The sequence below is a fragment of the Eimeria mitis genome, genomic scaffold (assembly GCF_000499745.2).
Source record: "Eimeria mitis Houghton genomic scaffold, Emh_scaff1075, whole genome shotgun sequence".
In the NCBI taxonomy this organism is placed as follows: domain Eukaryota; phylum Apicomplexa; class Conoidasida; order Eucoccidiorida; family Eimeriidae; genus Eimeria; species Eimeria mitis.
Genome location: NW_013567447.1, coordinates 4,054 through 4,282, shown reverse-complemented (window position 1 = coordinate 4,282; position 229 = coordinate 4,054).

Genomic DNA, 229 nt, shown 5'->3' with positions numbered 1-229 from the left:
GCTGCTGCTGCTGCTGTTTTTTTTGCTGCTGCATGTGCTGCTGCTGCTCCTTCTGCTGCAGCAGCAGCCCTACCACCACCACCAAAAGCAGCAGCAGCAGCAGCAGCAGCAGCAGCAGCAGCAGCAGCAGTAGGGGTTTTAATTAGGGGCTTGCTTTCTATGGGGGGGCCCCCGTGGGGGGCCCCCCAGGGGGCCCCCCAGCGGCTGCTGCGGCAGAGGGTCCGGGGGT